The sequence below is a fragment of the Acinonyx jubatus genome, chromosome A1 (assembly GCF_027475565.1).
Source record: "Acinonyx jubatus isolate Ajub_Pintada_27869175 chromosome A1, VMU_Ajub_asm_v1.0, whole genome shotgun sequence".
NCBI classification, from domain to species: Eukaryota; Metazoa; Chordata; class Mammalia; order Carnivora; family Felidae; genus Acinonyx; species Acinonyx jubatus.
Genome location: NC_069380.1, coordinates 223,986,003 through 224,012,079, shown reverse-complemented (window position 1 = coordinate 224,012,079; position 26,077 = coordinate 223,986,003). Strand labels below are relative to the sequence as shown.

Sequence of the window (26,077 nt, the reverse complement as noted above, 5' to 3'; positions counted from 1 at the left end):
AGGTCTCCCAGGGAAATTCCCACATTGTGTTTTTCCCTTCTTTGCAAATCTCTGTTTCCTGCTTCTGGCTGGAGAGAGAAAGAGGCCTGAAACCAGGTTCCTCCCCAGTCTCTTAGTTCTGTCTTTCTTGTTTCCGATTCCTCAGTTGGGTGAGGACCAAGGGACAACAAGTAGACTGGCCACAAGGTCCTGGGGCAGCAAGGGACCACTCCTGTTTTGCATGGAGAGTTCCCTCCATTTTCAAAAGCACCAGAGCCCAGGGAGGGGAAGTTGCCTGCTTGAAGTAACTTGAAGAGTGAGTGATAGCACATCATGGTTGGGTTATCTTTCCACTGCTATATAGAGAATTTGCCTCCAAGTCTTACTCATGGATGGGATGGTTCTTTACTCAGCCCTGGGAGATGATCTATACAAGGTCTATCTTGTATTCCTTGTACCATGATTACTTGTGTCTCTCTTAGCTCCTTAGTGGATTGGAAACTCTTGAAGGCAGAAAAAAAATGGAAATATTGCCTTGCTTAGATCATAGCTCAATACATACTAATGCTACTGATAATTAAAAGTGAAGGATGGGGGGGGGGGTGCCTGGGTGGCTCAGTTAGTTGAACATCTAACTTGGGCTCATGTCATGATCTCACAATTTGTGAGTTCAAGCCCAGGACTGGACTCTGTGCTGACAGCTTGGAGCCTGCTTTGGATTCGGTGTCTCCCTCTCTCTCTTGGCCCCTCCCCCATTGTGAGCAACCTCTCTCTCTTTCTCTCAAAAATAAACAAACAAACATTTTTATTTTTATTTTTTTATTTTTTTATTTTTATTTTTTCAACGTTTATTTATTTTTGGGACAGAGAGAGACAGAGCATGAACAGGGGAGGGGCAGAGAGAGAGGGAGACACAGAATCAGAAACAGGCTCCGGGCTCTGAGCCATCAGCCCAGAGCCCGACGCGGGGCTCGAACTCACGGACCGCGAGATCGTGACCTGGCTGAAGTCGGACGCTTAACCGACTGCGCCACCCAGGCGCCCCACAAACAAACATTTTTAAAAAGTGAAGGATGGATGAATGAATAGAACTATAGAGCACCTTGAATTTTCCTGCTAAAGTTGTCTTGTTAGATGTACATTGAGATAAGAAAACAAAATCTTACGTGTATTTTGAATTTGCAAAACAGGTAAGTTCACAGCAGGTTTATTAGTTTAAGCAAAAATTGCCTTAAGAACAAAGTTGAGTTCCCAAAGGTCACTTTTTAATCAGCATTTCAGTAATTGACCTATTGATGAACTTGTACAGTAAACAGTGATATACTGGTTTACTCAAAATAGCATAGAACTTAAGGCAGAGACTATTTACCAGATGGGTAAGATGTCCTATTTTAACAAGGCTACTGTATTTTGTCTATTTTTATATGCATTTTTTTTTTGGCTGGAAATGGAAAGTTAATTGATGATTGATATATATCCTGGCTTTCCCCCAAAGCATTAGAAGCTATTTACTGCTAAATTGTAATTCAAAATATAAATACATGTGGCTCATAACTGTGAGGTGTTTTTTGGTGCTTATAATGTTGTCTATACTGAGTGCACCACATTAGAGATGTGTAAATGAATGGCATCAGAGTAAGGAACAAGCAGTAAAAAAAAAAGTCTTCTATAACCAGAGAAATAAAATGTGTTTGAGTGGGATCATGCACATTGATGCCCACTGGGAACATAGAGAATGGACTTCGGTTGGGTCCATCTAGGTTGTTGGCCAGTGAATGGAGAATCATGACTATGAAACCCAAATTTTGGTAGCCATATTTGCAAGTAGTTTTACATGATAAAAGGGCCTTTCTCATCAAGATTTAATCAACATCAAGATTCACCATTTACTAAATGCCTAAGATTCTGTGTGACACGTGTTAGGCACCCAGGAAGCCAGCAACAGCACATTGAATCATGCTTCTAATCTCTCTGACTTCTTCTGAAGTATCTCTTCTGTCTCCAACCAGAGAAACCTCCCCACTTTAAAGGGATCTTATCTGACTGAGGCAACCCCATCTAGACAATCCCTGTATCTTAAGGTCAACTGGCTTAGAACATCAATGACATCTGCAAAGTCTTTTTTGGCATGTAACATAACATAATTAGGGGTGTAACACCACAGGGTGAAGATTACGTGGGCCAGAATTCTGTCTGCTACAGCCACAAATCTAGAAAGTAGCAGATTCAAATACTATTTGAAGTCCAACTGGCTCCAAAATCTGCATTCATTACATTAGACCACAAATGCTTTATTCACAGATGAAAATAAGAAAAACCATATTAGAAAACAGTTTAGCAGCCCCAATAGGATATGAATAATTCATTGTTGTTGCCATGACACTACCTTGGATCCTTCCTGAAATAAATGACTTGAGAATATAATCTAGAATAGATAAATCAAAATACTGACTTCGAAAGGGTAACTGTTTTTATGATACTGGACAAATTACCAAAGCTTTTTGTTATTTATTTATTTATTTATTTATTTATTTATGTTTATTTTTTTTTGAGAAAGAGAGAGACAGAGTGTGAGCAGGGGAGGGGCAGAGAGAGAGAGAGGGAGACACAGAATCCGAAGCAGGCTCCAGGCTCCGAGAGCCCGATGCAGGGCTCGAACTCACAAGCTGTGAGATCACGACCTGAGCCGAAGTCAGATGCTTAACTGACTGAGCCACCCAGATGCCCCAAAGCTTCCTCTTATTTAGAATGCTCGTCTAAGGGGCGCCTGGATAGCGCAGTCGGTTATGAGTCTGACTCTTGATTTTGGCTCAGGTCATGATCTCACGCTGGTGAGATCGAGCCCCATGGAGCCTGCTTTGGATTCTGTCCCTCCTTTTCCTTCTGCCCCTCCCTCACTTGCATCCTCTTTCTGTCCCAAAAAATTAAATAATGAAAAAAAAGAATGCTCATCTGAAATATGGATATGATCATAGCTCCTCACTTCATGGGATTGCGCTAAAGACGGCCTGTGGTAAAGCACAAGATACAACTCCTCGTGCACAGTAAACACTCAATCAGTACTGGTTATTTTATACACACAGCAGTGCCCTTTACTTTCATAACATTTACCATACTTTCTTTTACTGCTTGTTTGATTACCCGTCTTCTTTTCTTGACTGTAAAACTCATAAGAACAAGAAGCACGTCTTTTTTCATGAGACCACTTTTTAGCATCTGGTCCTGAGCTTGGGATGTATGAAGGTACTCAGTGAATGTTTGCTGAATACATGAATGAATAATTTGGGGTGAACTCTCTCGATTATTTTTAACGTGGTGTGGGTTAAACAAGACACCTATGAGGGCCAAATTTGGCCTATAGACTGCATTCCACCAAAGAGTACGACCATGATAACTTAACAAGGAAGTTCTTCAGACATGTATCATCAATCTTCTATAGAACTCTAGAAGACTCAATCAATATCCATAGTATGTCTGATTTTCAGCAACACAGATGCTGGGGAAACTTTGACAGTTCAATAGTTCAGAGGATTTCAAGTATTGCCCTCCCGAACTGTAAGAATGACAAAGTTGTTTTATTACAACTCCCTTTGAATTAAAACCAATTCTCCCTGTTGTAAAAAATGGCAAAGTGTCTTGATAAGTCTCTGGTTGTAGCTTAGAGCGTTTTGCTCTTTCTCAGGGATGTGTTTCATCTGTTATTTATTCATAACACTGAGCTGCTGTCCTTGGAAGAGGACCCGAAGCTATACGGAGGGAGTCTCCTCAGGTTAGTCCTTAGGGTCCATGCTCTCTGTGTTGCTATTGGTCCCTGAAATGCAATCTCACTACCAAATACTTATCTTCATGGCATTTGGGACTTTGATATGATCAGAAAACAACAACAACAAAAATGACTTAATGCCATTCAAGAAGGCAGTGAAAAGATTCCTTGGAAAAAAAATTAGTGTAGAAATAGGGAGACACATTTCCTAAGGCATCATTAGGACCAGGGCCAGAAGTGCCTTATAATTTAAAAAATGTTAATTATCAAAACGTTGACATAATTAAAGACTCTCGTCTCAGTAACCCTAACACATTCCCTATATAATTATGGGCACGAGTATTTTAGTCAAATTTCAGGTACTGTTGAGACAGACTGGTGGGATATCTCAATCTGGAATTCAATTAAATAGAGGTTTTAAAAACCTCTAAAAGAGGAAAAATACTGTATAGCTTTGGTGTATTGTTTTTAAAGATGTGGTTTGGAGAAGAACGGGCATGCGAAGAGGGAAAGAGAGAATGCCAGTTCTAGAAACAAGATTTTGGGCAAAAGAGAGTGAGAAACAACATGGCTGGAAGCCGCTGTATTTGTAAAACCACTTTGGGGGATTATTCTGACTCCAGTTGTGAACTGGGTCCATGTTAGATTTCTTGTGTTTGATGGTAAATAGCACTAATATTTTGAAAAATGGCTTCTCTCTTTCCTCTTCATTATCTCATGAGTTCGGTGTGGCCTTTTCTGCCATCCTTCCAAAAAGGAGGTCCCTGCATTTATGTCCTTTCTTTCATATTTTCTGTTTGTTAGTAGGTTTGCAAATAAAAACTTCACATTTTAGAATGTGATTTAAATACGGAGCCCGTAAGAAAATCCCAGCTTCAACGTGGAATCTGGAAGAATCAGACCCAGTTAAGTGGTCTACAGAGAAAAATTGGGGGAAAAAACCTGGTCAAAGTGTGGTTTTACAGTTTATGATGGAAGGGACGATTTGTCACTTCTGACACGAGGTCTGAAGAAAACTTATAACTTCTGCCTGAATCTCCTGGAGCCCGTTTTGTGGGGGAAGCTGGCTGCCATGTAAGGAGAGTATCCTGAGACCGCCATGCTGTAAGGAAGCCCAGGCACTGACATGCTTTCTCAATGCTTCATTTATTGGGATGACTCCACACATATACACTTGGCCCAGACCTCCCCTCTGAGCCTCAGAGCCATGTACCCGCAGCCATGTATCCACATCTCTGCTTGAAAGTCCTGCTCCACAAGCATCGGTGTGAGATGAACACTTGATGTCTAGTGCCCCCCAAATCTCTCTCTTCTCCAATTTCTCATCTTGGGAATTGGTCTGGACATCCCCCCCCCCCCCACAGTGCTTTAGCTAAAAATCTAAGAGTCTGCCTTCCTTTTTCCTTCTTTCAAACCTCACGCCTAATCTATCCGCAAAATACTAGTAATTCTGCATCCACCAATGTACCTAGACTTTCCCCACCAGTTTTCTCCTCCTCCACTCCCTGCATGGTCACCTCTTCCAACAGCCTCCTTAGCATCCTCCTGTCTCCTTTTCTGCCACCCTCCTATTTATTTTCCACTTACCAGCTGATGTTTTAAAAATGTTACTTGGATCTTCCCATGCCTTTGCATAAACACTTAAGTGGCTTGCTAGGCATCTGGGTACAATTTGAACCACATACCATGACTTGAGTGGTCCTACTTGGTCTTCTGTCCCTCTCCCTCACTTGGCCCTGTCAGCACACAAGTCCTTTCTCACCCAGCCACCTCGCCAGTGATTGTCCTCTGCCTGGACCACTCGTACGTGCTCTTCACGTTCTCCTTAAATGTCAGAGAGGCCTCTGGCGATTGCCACGTCTAAAGTCATTTTTCCTAGCCCCCACATCCATGGCACCATGGTGTTTGTAACCACTGGAATCATTTCATAAGTGTGTGTTTGCACATGTAATATTTATTGTCTAGCTCTTTATAGTCTCCTTCAAGCACAGAAAACCCATGGTCCATTTCGATTGCATGTTCACCGTTATGTCCTTGGACTTACCCTAGTGCCCAGCATACGCGAGATGCCCCATTACTTGTTTTCAATGAGTTATTCTGTTGAATAAATGAACAAGTACCCAAGCCTTAGAAAATCTCAAGTGAACCACATCCATGGCTTAGGGAAGAAATCATCAGAAGCATAAGGGGGAAATTGTGAGTAAGTGTTCTCTTCCATACTGAGCTAGAGTGGAAAAGTGGAAACAGAGGACCTGGTTTGAAGTGTGTCCCCAGGGCAGTTCACTGGGGAGACCCAGTTCCCATACATTTCCTGCCTTGCCTCTTGGGCAAGATGCCCAGCCTATCGCCACCCAAGTTCCTCACCCTGGGAATCCCGCTCCCAAGTCTGACCTTCAGTAGCTCTTCCCTCTCCTCACTCATTTCCACCTGCAACACCACCTTACCAAATTTCCCTCCTCATGCCAAGGATGCCCCTCCCAGCAGCTTGAAGCTTCAGATGGCCCATATTTCCACCCAGTGAATGGGGGAACTGGGCATGGTGAGGGGGGCAAACCTTCAGTTCCTGGTCTTAAAACTGTGCCCTCAGCACCCCATTGACTCAGGTAGAGAGGAGATGTCATGGGTACATGACTCAGGCTCAGAGGAGAGGTCCGGACCAAAGACATGCAGTTAAGGGTTATCACCATGGATGAAGCCTTGGGAAAGGATGAGCTCCCTAGGAAAAGTGTTACAGGGAGGAGGAAAGAGGGTTGATGCCAACTATAGGAAAAGTGGGTAGCTGGGAGGAGAATACAAATCTGTCTTCTTCTCTGACACTCAGTCCAAATAGGAAGAGACTATGGCCAGAGCACGTGAGCCCCTGATATAACCTCTGCTTTGCAGACATCAGCCTGGGGAAGCAGGTGCGAAGGGACCTCAGTGTGTTTTTCCGGCTTTGCTCCTAATGTTACGATATCTCGTCTCCTACAATTTCACCCATTTCTTCCATCCAGCCCATGAAGGTTTTGAGGGGTTTGAAGAGTGCTCAAAAACTGGTCCTTTAGGCTATCGTGTGGAGTTCACTATTTTTCTCTGTCTGACCCTGACTCTCTGGGGCTCCGCAGCCCGAGTGGCCACAGCGGTAGACCCCAGCCATAGGTCACCCTCCTGGGGGCCCCAGGGCTGGGAGCAAGGCCTTCCTGAGAAGCCCTTCCTCTGAGTTGTATCCTTTGAGAGCCCTAGTTACCAAAAATGCTTGCAGATTCTCTTTCCTTTTGTGTTAATCTCTGTATCCAGAGAATCACAACTGATACGTTAGAGGTGACACCATCAAATTTGAATTTTGAGTCCCTAAAGATGAGCCTTCCACCAAAGGAAAACCCTGCTTCACACACACCTTGGAGAAAAGATGCATAATTGAAGAGCCTGAAAACTTAACATCTGCTGACCTAGGACCCTCTCCTCACAGGGTAAGTCCCTGGGGTGAGAACAAGGGCATGTACACTTTGGGGTGAGGATTGGGCTTGTTCTCTTGCCTCTCTCTGAGAGAAAGAGGGTTTGGGTGACCCAGGGCTGGGGGTGTCTGAGGCTGAACAAGTACTACAGGGACTCCTGGTTACTTTACAGCAGGAGTTTTCAATCTCTCCTGCATATGCAATTTTACTAAATTTTACTAAATACTCATAATGTCGGCATTTCACCCCCATAGATTCTGGTGTGATTCATCTTAGGAGCAGCTGGAGCACTCAGACGTTCAAAAGCTTGTGTGCCAGGGGCTCCTGGTGGCTCAGTCGGTTAAGCATCCGACTCTCGATTCCAGCTCAGATCATGATCTCGTGGTTCGTGGGTTTGAACCCCGAGTTGAGCTCTGCGCTAACAGCCACGGAGCCTGCTTGGAATTCTCTCTCCCTCTGTCTCTGCCCCTCCCCAGCTCATGCTCTCTCTCTCTCAAAATGAATAAATAAACATTTAAAAGTTTTTGTGAGGTCAAAAAACAGTCTCTTGGGCAGCTCTTCGAATATCCCCCCGTAAGTCCAAAGTGCCTCCTTATAAATCGAGAACTTCAAAGCACAGCTTGAGCTAGACTGTGGAAATACAGAATGGCTAATAGCTGCATTTTAGCCCACAGATGAGGAAAGAAAATAAGGCCACAAAAATATGAATATCAAAATTCTTTCATGGGATAAATGGTTATGTTTATGGGAAGGAATGGATTGAGAACAATCAGGAAAAAATATTGTAATCTTGGGCTGGGGTGGGCAATCTCATCTATAGAATTTTTATGACCTTCCCCTCCTCCCCATAAATCCAGGCTTAAGATGAATCCCAATCCTGGGGCGCCCGGGTGGCTCAGTCAGTTGAGCGCTGACTTCAGCTCACGTCATGATCGAGCGGTTTGTGAGTTCGAGCCCTGCGTCGGGCTCTGAGCTCTGTGCTGACAGCTCAGAGCCTGGAGTCTTCTTCAGATTCTGTGTCTCCCTCTCTCTCTGCCCCTCCCCTGCTGGTTCTCTCTCTCTCTCTCTCTCTCTCTCTCTCTCTCTCTCTCTTCATCAAAAATATAATAAAAAAAAAAAAACATTTAAAAAGATGAGTCCCAATCCTGTCTCAAGGGGTCCCAGACATTGCAAAGCCAGTAATATCTTCTGAGACTCTGAGCCAACTTGATCCCCGTTGCCTCTTTATGATAGAGCTCCCCCCAGAGGGCCATGCGACTACGAGAAAGAAGAGATATGGCCCTAGTGATACAGTTTAACTCCAATTTTGTGTTTTAGACCCTCTTGAAAGATATCGCCACTGTCAGTATTGATCAGGACATTTACCACAGCCAGTTAAGGACCCTCCAGGAAATTCTTATTTAAAAAAAAATGTTTGTTAACGTTTATTTATTTTTGAGACAGAGAGAGACAGAGCATCAACGGGGGAGGGGCAGAGAGAGATGGAGACACATAAAAATTAAAAGTCCCTAATAAAGGCATTACATACACATTGTCCAGGAGCATTTCACAGAGGCCTTTGTCAAAGAAGGGGAAATTAAAAAAAATTTTTTTTAAACATTTATTCATTTTTGAGAGACACAGAGAACAGAGCATGAGCAGGGGAAAGGCAAAGAGATGAGGAGACAGAATCCAAAGCAGGCTCCAGGCTCCAGGCTGTCAGCACAGAGCCCGACGCAGGGCTCGAACTCATGGACCGTGAGATCATGGCCTGAGCCGAAGTCAGCCGCTCAACAGAATGAGCCACCCAGGTGCCCCTCCGGAAAATTATTTTTAAGGTTTAGGGAGAAAGCATGATATTTTATCCCCTGCTGGTGAACTTCAGCGTGCCAATAGCTGGTGTAGCTATTGAGAAAGATTGAGCTGGATTGACTCACAAAAATAATGAATTGTGGTATTACGAAAAAGAGGAAAGAGGAAGAGACAAGTAGTGTAAGTGTAAAAATGTTTTTTAAAGTTTATTTATTTTTGGGACAGAGAGAGACAGAGCATGAACGGGGGAGGAGCAGAGAGAGAGGGAGACACAGAATCGGAAGCAGGCTCCAGGCTCTGAGCCATCAGCCCAGAGCCCGACGCGGGGCTCAAACTCACGGACCGTGAGATCGTGACCTGAGCTGAAGTCGGACGCCCAACCGACTGAGCCACACAGGCGCCCCAGTATGGCACGGAACTTTTGACAAGAATTGTAAATCCAATTCATTTATCCATGAAGAAAAAACAAGGACCGGCAGTAGAGGACCTGGTGATAAGTTAACCCTGATACTAAGAAAAGAGGCCAATGCACAATCTCCCATGGCAACTGGGAACCAAATAATGACCTCTGGGTAATACGTGATCAGGCTGCCTTGGTTGCAAAATCAATAAGACACTGGGCCACTGTGAAAAGCTGCGGTCACTCTGGACTGAAGAAATGTGGGCCGTGCGAGTAGGAGTGGTATTGACTTGGTTTTCAACTCTTGAAAAGGGCGGCCGGATTCGAAGGTGGGAGGCTCTGTGCGTGGCATATGCGACATATTTAACTCTGCACAGCACGCAGAGGCTATGCTTGGTATTCTAACACTTCTCCTCTCTTCAGATGTCTGCTTTGACTTTTGTTGCTGCCTTTAGCTTCTAACCTAACAACCTCACAGGCCTTGGAAGCGTCAAGAACCCGAATCGTCGGGTCAGGAGTGAGAGTTGTTAGGTCAACGAGAGGATGCGCCAAGGGCTGTGTCAAAGCAGGTCATGATTTTACGAAGTTCTGTTCGAGCTTGACTATTGCTCGCCTTGAGCGCTTTGAACCTCCCAGTCTCCTTGGGGTCAGGCATAATGTAGGAATTTTAATATGATCCTGGTGCGGTGGCTGATTTGAATTTCTAGGACAGTAATTAGGGAAGAGGACAGGCTCCTGGTTGGAGACTGCTCCTTCCAGGTGTTTATCTCAAGTGGAATGGCTTTCGTGGTGTTACTTAAAATGCCAACGGTTGTATCCTTTGAGGGACTACAAAGAGATCGGTTTATTAGCCTTGGCACCCTTTGCTAAGTTAAGAGCTGCCTAAGCTTCTGGCCAGTGATCACAAGTTGAAGGAAATTTACCAGCCTTGCCTCACCCTCATGTAACACACACTCATGTAGCTTGCTCGTCTCAAGCCCCGCTGGCAATCTTTGAGAAGAAATCTATCTGATTAGCGGTTGTGTAACTGCAATTTCCTCTGCTATCCGGATCAGAAATTCAAATGGAATGAGCTGAAATAGACATCTTTTTTTTTTTTTTTTTTGAGAGTCAGAGAGTTAATGAGTGCTTATCAAATGCTTACATAAATGGTAATTTGATGTGGCAAAGAGCTTCGGGGCAGAAATGTATGGGCTGGTGATATTTAAAAGTCAAGACTTCTAGATTAGAATCTGGGCCATAAATACGCTATTATCTTCTTGGTGCCTGTTTCAAAAAATTATACGCAGCTTCGTTTAAAAGTTTAGTCTAAGTTCCAGTGACCTGATATATAATAAACTGTGCATATATGTGTGTACCTATGTATATGTATATATACATATATGTGTACACACATATATACATAATATATATGCACACACATATAAAAAGATATAAAGAGTATATAGAAATGATCCCTATATATATCCTTTTATATCTACATCCTTCTCTCTCCCTCTACATATATATGTGTGTGTGGTATATATAAACATATGTATATTTTTTCCTTCTTATATATGTTCTTTTCTTTAGGGAGAAAACAATCTTGATGTGGCTGAAGTGAGGGAAATGTAGAAACTTGTCAGCTAGCTCTCAGAACAAGAACTGAAATCTTGGCAGGAGCCAGGAGAGACACTGAATAGAAATAGATTGTTCTTAGAAACATCGTCCACTCAGCAGTTACATTGGAAAGAAACATTGTTCATTGTAAAGGCAACTGAAAAAGAAAAAACTTGGCCCATGGTGGCGGCTGAATCAATTTGCTGAAACTTCACAGTTGTCTCTGCAAACTGGACTCTTTTTGGCATTGAGGAACATGTGGGTGAATACCAGACACAGAAGAATGTCAGCTTGGCTTTTTCTGTGAAGATAAAGTCTTGTAGCTGCTTTTAGTCCTGAGAAAGTAGCTTAAAAGGAAAACAAAATTACACCTTGTATTTCTTTTCCTTCCTTCTTTCCTTCCCTCCTCCATTCGTTCCTTCTTTCCTTCTCCCCCCTCCCTCCTTCCTTCCTTCCTTCCTTCTCCCTCCTCCCTCCTTCCTTCCTTCCTTCTCCCTCCTCCCTCCTTCCTTCCTTCCTTCGTTCCTTCCTTCTCCCTCCCTTCCTCCCTCCCTCTCTCTCCCTTTCTTTCTTTCTTTCTTTCTTTCTTTCTTTCTTTCTTTCTCCCCTTCTTTCCCTCCCCTCTCTTTGGAGGATGTGTAAGTTTCATGTATTTACTGCTAACTTTCACCATGGCGTTTACCTGTCGCTTCATTCTTACGTCTTGGTCCTTCATCATAACAGTTTCATGGTGCCCAGTCTCGGCAGGGCCCCAGTGATGCTCGGTAACCATTCTGTTCTCCCTCTTAGTGTAAGGCATGTCTCTGGGGCCATCCGGGGAAAGGCGGGCTGTTTCCTCCTCAGCAGCAAACATTTGATTGTATTGCTAGTACTCTACCATTTTGGTAACTAGCCACCGTTCCTACTGCCCCCTGCTGACCAACTCTTTGAATCTTGAGTTCAAAATCCTCAAGCAAGGCCGCATCCTATTAGGCAGCCACCACCCAGTCCATGTGGATGGTGGATAGACTCGAAAGAATATTTACCATTGGTGAGACCTCCATGCCTGGTCTAACCCGGATGGGATCAGAGTGGTGGGGTCAATGTGGTGCAGTAGTCACTTCCGTGAAAGGAAGGGCCTAGTGCATTGGGATCAAGTTTCTCTCAGGAAGGATTTGAGTATTTCTCTGGACTGTCACTGATTCTGGCCACGTAGAGGAGGGTATAACCCTGCCTCCCAGGGTGGTTGTAAGGACAGAGAGAGAATGCCAAGTGCCCAGCGTGGTGAGGACTTAGCAAAGCATCGGGGCTCTTCCTACCCTACCGTCTTTGGACTAGAGCTTGTGGAAAATGGTAACTTTTTCAGATTTTTAATGCTTTTTAATTTCTCACAATTTGTTTGGTCTTTGTCCTTTTTATTAATATATGTCAAGAGTGATGCAGGTGAGTCATGTTTAGAATACAAAAGCAAAATAATATATGTTATCTTTGGATGATGATGTAATTATCATGCTCATGGCCATTGATACTGAATGCTCTCCATGTGCCAGGCACTGTGTCAAGCACTTTGCATGAATTATCTTTTATTTTTATGTTTGTTTATTTTTGACACAGAGAGAGAGAGAGACAGAGCATGAGTGGGGGAGGGACAAAGAGAGAGGGAGACACAGAATCCGAAGCAGGCTCCAGGCTCCCAGCGGTCAGCACAGAGCCCGACGCGGGGCTTGAACTCACGGACCGCGAGATCATGACCTGAGCCGAAGTCGGACGCCCGACCGACGGAGCCAACCAGGCGCCCCTCGCATGAATTATCTTCTTCATCTTCGCCTTGATACTGTGAAACGCTTCTGGTTTTGTCCCTATTATACTGAGGAGGTACTGAGACTCTCAGGAAGGTTAAGTAACTTTCCCAAAGTCACACGGTTTGTGGATCAGGTTTTGAATTCCCCTGCAGAGCTGAACCTTTAAACAGCAAGCAGATTGAATTTTTCGTTTCCGGAAAGTTATTTTTGTGACTGTGCCACTGTTAGAGAATCATTACCTAGTTGGCGAATTTATAATCGCCCACTTCCCCAAAGGGGCTGATGTAGGAAAAGCACATACAAAACAGACTTTTAAAAATTACTGGCCAGCCAGCTTAACGGTTTAAAATGTCAGAGACATCAAGGTTTAACTGAGACAAGAGTACTTATGACAAGGGCACTTCTGAGCGTATACAAATAATAGAGAAGTTGGTAAAGTTGTATTTTCGGAAACGAGTGCGAAGATACAACCGTAAGCCATGCGCCTCTCACGGTGGTTGTAGAAACTGATGCTCTGAATTTACTGCTGATTTGGATTAATTTACATTCTAGTAGCAGCCCGTGTTTTCTTTTTAGAAATGTGATGTCCAACCATTGCAACCAGCACATCTGATGCCTTATTTGTAAATGATCTTAATTTAAATGTGGAATATTTTTAAACAAACATCTCATTTTCACGATCTGATTCTGTCATCAGTGGTATGAATACATTGCTTATTTCCATGTCTGGAGCTTCTGCTCTCAGGATAGATATGAACAGTGATAGCATCCTACTACCTTGACCAATTTTTTTTTTTTAAGAAAAAAAGCAAATTGTTTTCTCTCCTCTCCTGTCTACGTACTGCCGATACACTGATGCCGATTACTTCTAAATTTTTTTTTTAACGTTTATTTATTTTTGAGACAGAGAGAGACAGAGCATGAACAGGGGAGGAGCAGAGAGAGAGGGAGACACAGAATCTGAAACAGGCTCCAGGCTCTGAGCGGTCAGCACAGAGCCCAACGTGGGGCTCGAACTCACGGACCGTGAGATCATGACCTGAGCTGAAGTCGGACGCTTAACCGACCAAGCCACCCAGGCGCCCCGCGATTACTTCTAAATCAGATGATGAACTTGTCAATAGTTCCTCTCTTCAAGAAAATCAAGAGATGTGGGACCTTCGGATATTTTTGAGGGTATTTGAGATGTATATTTTCATATTTCAGGTAACAACTTTCTCGGCTTTCATTGAAAGAAAACCAGAAAACATTCCCTGCATTTAGTAATTTAGGTCAATTTATGGCAAAGAAGTCAAAGAAGTGTCAGACTAACGGTTCTGGAAATAGATGAGGACTGGACTTCCTATTATGGCTCGGCGTAATTAACATCAAAAGGACAAGGGTCGGCAGTGGCGTTTCCATAACATTAAAATACGATCAGTGTGAAATACGCTGGTGCGTATCTTGCAATAAAGTGCTGTGGCAAGCGTTGTAAATTAAAGCCATAAAGTTGTATAAGTAGAATTTATATACCTGTGTACACAGTCGTAAGTGATAACTGTCTACGGAGTGAATGAATGAATCTTAGAGGTACTGCAGGATTGTGTTTAACTGCAGATGTCACCACTCGAAGTCGATTCCTAGCTTTGCCACTTTCCAGCTGTGTGACTTTAGCAAACAGCTTAACTTCTCTGGGTGTTTTTCTTATATGTGTACTAAGGATAATAATGGTCCCTACCTCATAGCATTGTCATGTGGGTTCATAATTTACAAACATTTAGACAGTCTCTGGCATGTAGTAAGCTTATATGTGTTTAGCTCTTGTTATAGGATTAACTTTCATTCTTCTTCTAGAAGGAGTGAAGATGAAGTTCATAATAATAGGACTAATCTGTACTGAAATCATGAAAAACACTTAAGCATCACAAGAGTAAACTTACGAAAGTGGTCCAATCCCAATGAATTAAGGAAAATATCCCACACTCAGAATGAGAGTGAGACCTACGAGCAGAAAACTAAACATCATGAACTCCCGCCAGTTCATCGTGAAGGCTTGAAATGATGAGTTGACGGGACCCCTGGGTGGCTCAGTCGGTTGAGCATCCGACTTCAGCTCAGGCCATGGTCTCATTTCATTGCTTGTGAGTTCGAGCCCCGCATCGGGCTCTGTGCTGACAGCTCGGAGCCTGGAGCCTGCTTTGGATTCTGTCTCCCCATCTCTTTGCCTTTCCCCTGCTCACGCTCTGTTCTCTGTGTCTCTCAAAAATGAATACATGTTAAAAAAATTTTTTTTTAAATTTCCCCTTCTTTGACAAAGGCCTCTGTGAAATGCTCCTGGACAATGTGTATGCAATGCCCTTTATTAGGGGCTTTTAATTTTTGTCACTAAGTAACAATTTTTATCATCCATGAAGATATCTCTGCACCACCACCTTCGAGTTCCCCAAGGGCCTTTTCTAATTCTACGATTTATTCTCCCTGACAGTAACTCACTAATCAGTGGAATCCGCGGGTCCTGTGAATCATCTTAGCAATGGTTAATATTCACTGAAATCACGTATCAAACATGTTGGGATGCTTGAAGGAGACTGAAAAGTAAAGCATTTTATATACATTATCTCACAAAGATTTATAAGCTTCCTATAAGGTACCTCTCTCATCAGTATTTTCCACATGAGGAAATTGAAACTTAGACAGATAAGTGACATTTCCCAGATGAACCACGTAGGGCTGCTTGAGCTGGAATTTCAGACCTATCTGACTCCAGAGGCAGAGCTCCTCATGTTGGTGGGTTTTTTTCGTGGTTGTTTGTTTGTTTTTGTTTGTTTGTCTGTTTTTGTTTTTTGCTTGTTTTCCTGATTAGTTTGTAGGTACTCTTTCTCTTGATACAAGGGAATGGTTTTATGCCCTTGGAAATTCAGTTCCATTGGAAAGAGAGGCAAACAGCAATCCGAATGGCCAGGTAATCATCAGCTGGTAATCAGGAATTATGAAGGAGCTGAGTGCCAAGCCTGGGAGAGACCAACCTTCGTCCTGGGTTGTGGCACGGGACAAGCAGGTGGTCCAGGTGCTACCAGCCCTGGGTAAGCAGAGTACCCCCGGGCCAGGGTGACCTTCCGCCCAGGTCTGGGTTTTGGATTTTTGCAGGAGCAAGCAAGGAGGACCGGGCGGGGGTGTGCTGGAAATGGAACAGCATCGGGAAGAAGGAGGAACCCAGATAGGACCGGGGTTAGATGGTCTCTTAACATTGGTAAGTTCTATATAACAGATGAAGGTTCTCAGGAAACAACTGAAGAAACCTACCAGGTTCTTAGTTTCTGTAAGACCTCAAACAGCTATGCAAGCGAACACAGAGCAAAAGCTGAAAGAGTTCACGTGGGGTGCACGGGATACCAGGCTGATGGTAGATGTATAGTCGAGCAATGATGGAAACTACGACCAAACTCTGCAGCAAAGAACGCTCCCGCTCAGCGGCAAATGGTCGTGACTGAGAAGTAGGAAAGGCTATAAAACAGGCAGGATCATCTCAAAAGTTGATAGATTTTGGAATATTTTCGCATGCTTTGACCTTATCATTATCCTTTTCCTTAAAGACAAGTTTTGATAAAAGTATCTGTGAACATGGGAGTGAAAATGACAGCATAAGCTTTTAATTTCTGCTGGTGTGGATGTGGGTCATGAGGAAATGGGGCCCCTGAGAGCAGCTGCCAATCGTAGGCAGAACTGTTCTCTTCCCATCCCCGACCCCCTGAAAACCCCAGAACCCCAGTGTCTCTCCCTTGAGATTTTACATAGACAAGCAAGTTGCTTAATGAGATGTTTCTTGGTTTAATGAGATATTCCTTGGGGTCCAGAGGGACTCCAGTGCTCATCCTAGAAGCCCACAGAAAAAATACATAGGTTTATATATAATGAAAATGAGGGCAGATATGTGAAAGGCTGGCATCAGCTACCATTGTCCTCTGAAGTCCAAATACACGAGCATACGCAGAATGTCAGAAATGGAATAGGCCACTCTCTGGGCTCTCCAGACACATCAACGTCATGAACAGTAAAAAGGGTGATGGCGAGAGGCTGTCCCACCTGCAAAGAGACTGAAGACACATAATAATCGAATGCATCATGTGAACTTTGGGTGGACCTTGGATCAGGAAGAAGAAAAGGTATAGAAGACGTTTTTGGAGACAACCGAAAACAATTTCGAACGTGGACTCTGTATTACGCAATGTTACTGACTCATTAAATTTCTTCAGCGTGACATTGATAATGAGGTTCCAGAGAAGACGGCCCTTATTCTTGGGACCTAAATACTAAAATACTAAAATACTCTGTCCAACGATGACTGCAATCATTCTAACTGACATACAGAGATGAAGAAAGTAGCAACATGTTAACAGCTGGCGAATCGGAAGGATGGGAATGCAGGGCCAATTTGTTTTTTCTCTTTTGGCTTTTTGGAAGGTTTGAGAATTTTCCCAAAATAAAAATCGGGGACACCATGATCCCGAGTACTGTGCCTCTCTTCTGGAATGCCCCGGGCACAACTCATCTCACAGATCAGAAATAGTCACCTTTTGAGTGACCTTCATGTGCAGGAGTCTTCTTGAGACATGGTCTACTTTTTTTTTCTTCTTTTTTTAATCATTGCAGAAACTTCTATTGGGCAGTACTGATGCTGCTCAGATGATTCTTCTTCTTCTCCTTCCTCCTCCTCCTCCTCCTTTCTTTTCTTCTTTTACTGTTTCTTTAATTCTATTTTGTTTTTCCCAGAATGGTTCCTTGCTTGTGCACACACTCAGCACTTTGGAAATACTGTTGTAATTTTTAAAAAGTGAATTCTATTTTGTATAAATGCCACTTGTTATGTGAATCACCTTGAAGCACGGTACTTGACATTTTGGAGGGTCTGAAGTTCCTCATCCCCGAAAGGCCCGTTTGTGAGAACTTGATCTTCAATTTTCCTCTCTTGGGTGATTGGGGTTTCAGGTGCGCAGCGCCCATGCTCTCTCCGGGAGTGGCCACTAGATGGCAGTGTTTCAGAGGATTGTTTTACTCGGAAGGTGGCGGGGAGTGTGGCTGACAGGCAGAAGCGGGGGGCATATATACCAGTAATCTCGTGGAACTCTATGAAGTTGTTTCTTCCATGAAGTATTTTCCTGTCTGCCCCAAACACTTCTCGTCATTTCTTCTGGCTGTTTATGTTGTCGAGTATTAATGCAAGGGCTTCACCTAGCCTTTCTCTCTGTTAACCCATGACCCTTTAAGTTCAATGTAAACTACATTCGACTATCTACATGGATTCTGAATACAGCTGCCAGTGGATATGCTTCCTTCCTCTGGGCGTCCGTAGAATTATGGATGTGCGAGGGTTTCCATGACACTTCCATCAACCTTCAAAATCAAAGCAGAAAACACTTCTCGCTGAAAACCTTTCCAGAGGATATCGTCTTTAATAGGCTCAATCTTCAATATTGGGCTTTCATAGTCTGTGAGGAGCTAACGATTGAAATGTATGACTCCCGTGTTCCTGTGACAAAGCAACCCAAGGTCATTTTTGTCCAAAGTCCAGTGCAGACTCAGTAAATTCCAGAGGATCCTAATAGAAATAAAACTTGATGGCTCTGCAGTTGTCTTTGGATGAGCTTCAAACTGAGGCTATAGATCATTGTAAGTGTCTAGGAGAGTTCAATGTTGGTGAAGCCAAACCCAAAGCTTAGAAGAGGTGAGGAGGCTGCCACGGGACCCTGTCTGCGAGTGTGGTCCTTTTGCTCCATAAATCTGCTTGCAGGCTTGTCTCCGGTGCGCGCTCTTTGGCAGGGAAGGGACCCTTCTCAAATCTGCAGGGTAAGCTCAGTGTCTGGAGAGGCATCACTTGGGTTCTTTTCCTCTGACAACCTCCTGATAAATTCTCCCCCCCAAATGAACAGACGCTTGAACAACTATGCTTAATGGATTTTCTCGTTAGAGCAGCGTAACTTTTGAATTATCCAAGGCTGAATGAAGTGCAAACATTTGTCTTTCACTAGGTGAACCCACAAACTGAATTAAGCCCCAACTCATTTATCAGGTCAACTGACTAAATGTACTTCCCACTGTGTCAGGATATAGTGATGTGCATAGACAAGCTCATGCCTGGACTGGTATCCATGAACCCAAATAATGATAGTCTGCCTTAGAAAGTAGAGCATATTTTCCCATTTCAAAATTATGGATGGCCTTTGGTTTCTGGTTTTCTAAAACCTCTGTGGATTAATTGTGGATGAATTATCACGGAGTCGATAATTTTGCTTATCAACACCCGAAGCCAGTACTTTGCCTCCAACATCAAGACATGCTATTGTTATCAAGATTCGGTTCCTAAGATTTGTATTGACTGTAGATTAGTTGTTCCCCAAACTGAACTCACTTTATCACTCTGTAAAATGATGACTGCAATTAGAGTTTGCATAACAGATCTTATCTTTGCCAACCCTTGTGAAACTTTGCCGTTCAGCAAAGGACCAGAAAAATTTAGAAATGCTTCAAGGCAGCTCTTTCTTGACCAGTTGCATGAAGTTACTGCAACTTCTAACATCTGTTCCTTTCAATATGTTGGCAAATTGCAATATCGTGTATCCGTAGAGACTTCCAGGGAATCCTCTTTTGCCTTTAAGCTGGCTCCCGTGTTCCGCAAGATTTAAGGATTCCAACATTTAACAAGAGCTGGTGATAACCACGCTTTCAGAAGGAACGATTTCAAGACAACCGCTTAAGTGAGAAAACGTCCCTCGTTACGATTCAAAGAACGTAACATACAAGATAGTGCAAATATGAAATGAATCAGAGTCGTCTTCTTTTTTTGAAAATTTTTTTCGTGGAGATAGACAGCACGAGCTGGGGTGGGGAGGGGCAGAGAGAGAGGGAGAGAGAGAATTCGAAGCAGGCTCTGCACTGTCAGCACAGAGCCCCAACTCACGAACTGTGGGATCATGACCTGAGCCGAAATCAAGAGTTAGATGCTTAGCCGAGTGAGCCCCCCAGGCGCCCCAGAATTGTCTTCTTTGGAGAGGATATTCACGCTAATTCTCACAACAGAGATTAGTTCCGTATTGGAGATTTGACGATAACTACTTGACTAGTTCCTTCAAGCCACAGGTCCCCTTGCTATCAGATACGTTACCATCATCTTCTCTTAAGATGTTAGCTATTTCAGATTTTAGCCCCTAGAACAACTCCCCAGGTCATTCTCTGTCTCCTCCCTTTACTCCTAATAGCTAAAGAGGAAAATCCTTGGCATGTTTCTTTTCAAGTACAGAAACATCACAAAGTCTGATCCGGGACAATTTTTGGTGACCTGTCCCTGTACACCTAAGCCCTCCTTCCCAGCTCTGGGAATACAAGAGTGAATGTGACAGTGTCTGTAATACAGTGACAGAGGGCCAGACAAACGTTGTGGATGAGATCATCTTTGCAAATGGGCTTACCAGGACTACATTTCTGGATGACAGTTCCTTTGATCCAGACCTTGAAGGAGATGCAGTATTTTAAAAGGCGCTTTGGGGAAGGTGGGCTGTTAATCAGGAGTGGCAGTGAGGGTCCAAGTGAGGAGACGGGAAAAGTGTATGGCAGCGTTTGGTTATGCTGGGTAGCCTGGCGCACGTGGATTGAAGCGTGCATGCGTCTAAAGCACAGACTTTTAGACAAACCTGGAAGGCTAAGGCTTAGAGCAAGGATGGCCCAGAATGCTGTACTTAGGGGTTCGATTTGCAGTCTTTAGGCAATAAGAGCCACTTGCAGCATTGGAAAAGGGAGTGCCAGAAAGCCCACTTGAACAAGTCAGTAATAAGGTGCTTGCTGTATGCAGAAAGCCCACTCAAACAAGTCAGTAATAAGGCGCTTGCTGTATGCAGGCACTGCTGTAGTGCTTCTCATATATGAATACTCGGCACTTTCTCAATATTCCTGTGGAATAAATAGAACTGCCCCCACTTAGGTGGAAACGTAGAGAATTTGAGCAATTTCCTCAAGGTGACATACCTGTGAATGGCAGAGCCAGAACCCTCACGCAAGCAGCCTGGCTCCTGAGCCCGGGCTCTAAACTGTTACAGTGTTGGTGGGGGGCAGGATCGGCACGGGGAGAGCCCAGAGGGAGGGGAAGGTGTTGCAATAACAGTGAGACACAAGGGAGGCTCAGACTAGCACAGGGGAGTGCAAGGGGCAGACGTAGAGATGACAAAAGGGGCAGCTGCTAAGGAACCTGCAGAGGAAACAGTGCCCTTGGCCTCGGTAGGGAAGTGAAAGTCAACTATCCACACACATGTCAAGGCTTCAGATCTCTGCGGCCTTCTCTTCACTCCTCCCCCATGCACCTCTCACCTGGGCCTCGCTGCTTCACTCCATGCTCTAGGGAAGGTCTCACTTGGGCAGAGTCAAGGAAGGACACTACTGACTTCATTCTAAACACATGACATTTGGGTTGCTGTTTCACTGTTCCGGAAGCCACGTCACCTTGTTTGATGAAACTTCTAAGTCTATTCCCAGGATGACTGTGACACGGCTAGAGAGATGCTCTTGTCATTTTTTTTTTTTTAATCCAAAGGAAGATCTTATGTTTATTCCAGAACTGTCATGTTTCTAGAAAAGACCTAAAGACCAGAATGAATGAAAATGGCATCTCTTTCAGTTTGGGAACTGTTCACGTCAACTTTGGACTATTAATTTGCAAGATGTAGTTTATGAATCACTCAGAACAATCCATCTCGTTTCCCTGCCAAGTCTTGTTTTCATGGGACACGGTCCCTCAAGCTAGAAATTATTATGACAGAGCTTCTTGCTGAGAACGTTGAAGCATGATGTTAGTGTGGTGTCTCAATTTATTAAATTTGCCTTAAGGCAACTGATATCATCATAACAACATTGCGGACGGCGCATCCTGGATTTATAAAGGACCTTTCTACTACTACTAACTCATTGGGAACCATCAGAGGAAGACAAGAAACTCAATAATTTAAGTAAATTTGACACCAAGAATTTCTACACTTTTCTTGAGTCAACCAAGTAAAAAAAGGAAAAGATGCCATGACATTAATACAGTTATTGCACAATGAGCTGCAACGGGGCTGTAGTTCACCAAGGCTACGAAGCAATAATCTAAGAAGAATGGTTTAAAGAATGTCTGGTTGGGTACCCTGTCATGGAAAATGGAAAAGAAACCATAGAATTGGGGTTTGTGGCATGTGGCCCGAGAGTGGCCTCCTTGGGGTTGATTCTAGTCTGAGGAAAATTTACATTTATCTGTTGTCTTTTGACAGCCATGCCTATTCCGATACCCAACCATGCCCTAAGAGCGAAGTATTTGCGCCTCAGAGCGACAGAACAGTTGTCCATAATCCCACAGTTCTGGTCAGTGATGGAGCAAAGCCTGTGATCCAGGTCTGCTGACTCGATAACCAAACCTTTGCCTCACGTGGCTGAAGGCAGTAACCCCCCTTCACAGCACAACAGGGTTGTTAGCTGCGGAATAGACTCTGTCAATCATTTCAACATGATGCTTGTCAGCGATACACAGAAACAACGTCCCTTCGAGCCATGGTGCCCATTTTTCTTTCTCTCCTTAGGGATACTTACATGAAAACGTCTTCGCTTCTTAACAAAATTATAGGAACATCTGTGTCTGACTTGAATTTTCCCTGAATCCTGAAGTGGTTCTGGTGGAACTTACAGGTCGATGGTAATTACAATCAGCGGTAATCGTGAAAAAGGTGATAATCATGAAAACAGCGAACTGATATACCTTAGGCTTCCCATGTACCATTCGACTTAATAACTCTAAGGGGAATTCATATAACTTTTGATCTACAGAAATCCAGGCAAGAAGAAGAGACCAATAACATCCAGGGACTTCCTGGTTGTGCCTACACAACGCACTAATCATCAGAACAAATTCATTTCATGTTATCTCCCTTTAGCGATAGTGCCCATTTTTCTTTCTCTCCTTAGGGATATATCTATACGAAAACATCTTTGTTTCTTTTTCTTTTTTTTTAAAAAAAATTTATGTTTATTTATTTTTGAGAGAGAGAGAGACAGAGACACAGCATGAGGGGGGGAGGAGCAGAGAGAGAGAGAGAGAGAGAGAGACAGAGAGACACAGATTCGGAAGCAGGCTCCAGGCTCTGAGCTGTCAGCACAGAGCCCGATGTGGGGCTTGAACCCGTAAACTGTGAGATCGTAACCTGAGCCGAAGTCAGATGCTTAACCGACTGAGCCACCCAGGTGCCCCATGTCTTTGTTTCTTAACAGTTTGTTTTTCTCCTCTTTTTGAGGGCTCTCCTCCCTTTGAAAACAGTGACTTTTGTCTCCAAGCCCGGAGGGATGGGTCCTATACTGTTCTGCTTGTGGTCACATAGGTCAGTCGCTGGCAAAACACATAACTTCAGTTTACTTGTCTAGTTAAAATAGATAAGATTTTAGTGTAATTGGAACCTACAATATGCACGAACAATATCTTTTGCTGACAAATTCTGTATTGGTTAATTGAACTCTCTTAACTTCTTCCCAAGGGGCCTGCGAGCCTTCTAACATGGGCTGTTGGCTACAAAAAAGATCTTGAATCCTGACAAAGTATAAAAGATCTCTTTAAGAACCTCTTTAAGGTGTCTTGTATCCTGACAGATTATTTAAGGATTCTTGATAATATTAAGCATAAGTATGGCTAAACGTTGAGCCCTGGCTTTAAAGTAGGCATTGTGCCAAGCACTTAGCAAGCGTTAAAAGGCTAAAGGTGAATTGTTAACTACTATGGTCGTCGTGGATAGGTGTTTTCATTGTTTGCACTTCGCAGATGAAGAATTATGGTAGCAGAGAGGCTAGACAGCCTGCCCAAGGTAGTGATCCGAACTCGGGGAATCCGTCACTCCTGGTGACGGATCCTCCTAATCTTCATCGCCCTGGTTATTCATTTATGGAAGTCAAATTTAAAAAACCGGATAAAGAACTTGCGAATAGGAAATTCCATTGGATAAGCAAATTTTTCCCACAACGGGCTTCAGGGACAACAGCCTTTTCACTGCCAAAGAAATAGTTCTTTCTTCCGAGAGCTGCTACAGTGAGTGAGTGTTCTTGAGTTCAAGTGGGTTGTCTCATTAGGGGTGTGCTTCTGTATATACATAAGTGATGTAGGAGTCCTTTCAACATGGAAAAGTAACTTGAACTTGCAGTGAACTGAAACAATAAAGTAAACTGATGTAAACAATATTAACCTTTTGACTTCTCTCTCTCTCTCTCTCTTTTAGGAAGAACAGAACGATGCTTTCTTGTAGTTCGTCTTTTTCCCTGAAAAATGCCTCAGGATAAATCACACGCATGCCACCAAGGTCTCCACAGACCTAGTTTTCAACTTGGCTGGATTAGATTTGGTCTTTTTCCTCATTGTCTCCACCATTTCAAAGAACACCGTATATTTATAACTTTTGCGAGAACTCTCTTTAATAAAAACAAAAGTAATAATTAACAGTCTCAGTCGGTCGGCCGCCAAGAGTTCCCGTGGCTCTTTCCTGCTTATATACCTGCAAGAATCAATGCCACATACAAACATGTCTTTTCAACATTTTCTGTTTTTACTCTTCCCCGTGTACCTTGTAACCAGTTCGGGATTATTCATGTCTGATAGCAAGGCTTAGATTTTTTTCCATGATTATGACAGAAAATCAATGGATCAAATACATCTCTTAAAAGCAAAACGTACTTTTGAGTAAGAGGCATTTTATTTTTATTTAAACATTTTTAAATGTTTATTTATCTTTGAGAGAGACAGAGAGAGGGAGAGAGGAGCGCAGAAGGAGACCCAGAATCCCAAGCAGGCTCCACGCTCTCAGCTGTCAGCTCAGAGCTCGATGCGGGGCTCGAACTCACGAACTGCGAGTTCATGACCTGAGCCGAAGTTGAATGCTTAGCCAACTGAGCCACCCAGGGGCTCCTGAGTAAGAGGCATTTCAATGGGATACTTTACATCAGAAGTTTTGTTATCGGGCTGGACCTCTGTGTGTGTGTGTGTGTGTGTGTGCATGCATAAGTGTGCACAAGTGTGCTGGCTCAGTAAGCACCTGACCACTCGCAGTACAATATTTCAGGAGGCACTCGCGTTCAGGGCTGTGCAATGCACGATTGTTACCTGACAGGGAGGGTCCCCTTAAAATGCTGGCCCTCCGTGTCTCTCTTACCATACCCTCGTCCTGGCCTTGTTGTGGATTCTCTGACAGAAAGGGGTGCGGGTGGAGGGATTGCTGGCTTAGTTTTTCGTCTCCTCGTGTGGAGTGAGGCCTGGGACACCACACCCGGGTAAGGTCTGTGAGACCCCGCAGGTGTGGCAGGATACTCCCCTCTTCCGAGAGATTCGAAACGAAAGAAGCCAGGGCCGGGTCACAACATTTGCGATGAGGCTAAAAAGCTTGCCATTTAACCCCCCGATACAGTGTATGGTAATTGTGTCCTTCAAAAGCAGTTTTATGATTTATAAAAATGTGAATCCATTGCACACTCTAGGTGATACAGTTTATTAGTTGGATTTATATTTAAAGCTCTCACGTGGAAAGCGGTCTTTCACACCTGCCAGGGTATCTTTCCGGCTGTATGCATCTAGTTGTCAATTAGGCCAAGAGTCTACATTTGAGACCTACGTGGGGCTTAAAGCAAGTGGCAACTAGCCCCTTACCTCCCCTGCCTAGATCCCATATTGGAGGACAGAATTGGCAAACAACTAGGGGCAAAGTCGGTGTTGAGAAACACGCTCAATCCCAACAACCCGTTGATGAAGGGAGCCCTGCACGGAAGCAAAGTCGTGGGTGATTCCTGAGAAGCGGCAGCAGATGGAGACTCCAAATGGAGTTTAACTTAAAGGTGAAAGAAGGAGACTGGACCAAGGCACTCCCTCCAGGAAGCAGGGAGCTGGTTTCCCTCAGCTGTGTATTAGAATCTCCCGGCGAGCTTTACAGACTACTACTGCCCAGGGGCCTTCTCAGACCTACAAAATCAGAATTTCTTTCTTTTTTTATTTACAAAGCTTTTTTAAGTTTATGTATCTTGAGAGAGAGAGAGAGAGAGAGAGAGAGAGAGGATCCCAAGCAGACTCTGTACTGGCAGTGCAGAGCCCTACATGGGGCTTGAACCCATGAACTGTGAGATCATGACCTGAGCTGAAATCAAGAGTCAGATGCTTAACTGACTGAGCCACCCGGGCGCCCCATGAAATTAGAGTTTCTGAGGTGAGTTGTATATCTCCATTTTCACAAAACTCTTCAGGGGACTCCAATGCGTTACAAGGTATCTGATGAGGAGCTCGTAGAGATTGACCTGGTCCTTTTTATCAGTTCTT

The 26,077-nt window shown here is 43.8% G+C and overlaps 1 long non-coding RNA gene across 2 annotated transcripts; it reads left to right on the top strand.

Moving 5' to 3' along the window:
- Nucleotides 1-9,172: 9,172 nt before the first annotated feature.
- LOC128311537 (uncharacterized) lies at nt 9,173-24,211 on the top strand. 2 transcript variants are annotated; one of them, XR_008289984.1, is made up of 4 exons: nt 9,173-9,696; nt 15,874-15,976; nt 23,031-23,114; nt 24,000-24,211. It is a non-coding gene; the product is annotated as an uncharacterized LOC128311537 (long non-coding RNA). The 2 variants fall into 2 exon arrangements; XR_008289983.1 differs by lacking the exon at nt 9,173-9,696 and having other exon boundaries at nt 15,051-15,976.
- The last annotated feature ends 1,866 nt before the right edge of the window (nt 24,212-26,077 follow it).